Genomic DNA, 1,060 nt, shown 5'->3' on the forward strand with positions numbered 1-1,060 from the left:
AAAGAAAGAAAGAAAGAAAGAAAGAAAGAAAGAAAGAAAGAAAGAAATCTTGAAGACATAGGGGTAGGCAGAGAGTTCATGAGCAAAAATCAAACTGCACAGGAAATACTTCAAAGAATCAACAACTGGGATCTTATCTTTCAAACAGTTTCTGCATGTCAAAAGAAATCATCAACAGAGTTAAAAAAAAAAAGCCTAGTAATTAGGGAAACATTTTAGTCAACTGTCCCTCAGACAAAGGACTTCTATCTAGAACATAAAAAGAATTATAAAAATCAGGCCCCCAAAATTCAAAGACCCAATCAGAAAATGGGCATTTGAGATGAGTACACATCTCAGATGAAGAAATACAAATGGCAAATAAATATATGAAAAAATGTTCAACATTATTCGTCATTTGAGAAATGGAAATTAAAACACCACTGAGATTTCATCTCTCCACAAAAGCCTAGCTATCATCAAGAAGTCAACTAATAACAAGTGCTGGCGGGGCTGTGGGAAAAAAGGAACACTTCTCCACTGTTGGTAGTAGTGCAGACTGGTTCAACCACTACAGAAATCAGTGTGACGATTCCTCAAAAAACTAGGATTAGAGGTCCCAGTCAACCCAGCTATTCCCCTTCTGGGAATTTTTCCAAAAGAGATGAAAACATCATACCACAGCAATATATGTGCACCCATGTTTATAGAAGCACAATTTGTAATAGCTAAATCTTGGAAAAAACCCAAATGCCCATCAACGAAGGAATGCGTAAAAGAGATGTAGTATTTTTATAAAATGAAGTATTACTGAGTTACAAAAAAGATAAACTTGAGACTTTTATAGGAAAATGGATGCAACCGGAGACCATACTTGTAAGTGAAACAAATCAGATCCTCATTTGAAAATTTCATATTTGTCTCTCTAGTATAAGAATCTGAAAGAGTAAATAAAATCTGAAAGGTGCAATAGATACTGTGAAATGGAAAGAAATTGTTCAAAGGGAAGGAACAACTGGGATGAGGGAAAGGAGAAAAGAAACAAAGAAGGGAAAAAGAAATATATATATATATATATATA

Source organism: Octodon degus, unplaced genomic scaffold (genome assembly GCF_000260255.1).
Source record: "Octodon degus isolate 3935 unplaced genomic scaffold, OctDeg1.0 scaffold00016, whole genome shotgun sequence".
In the NCBI taxonomy this organism is placed as follows: domain Eukaryota; kingdom Metazoa; phylum Chordata; class Mammalia; order Rodentia; family Octodontidae; genus Octodon; species Octodon degus.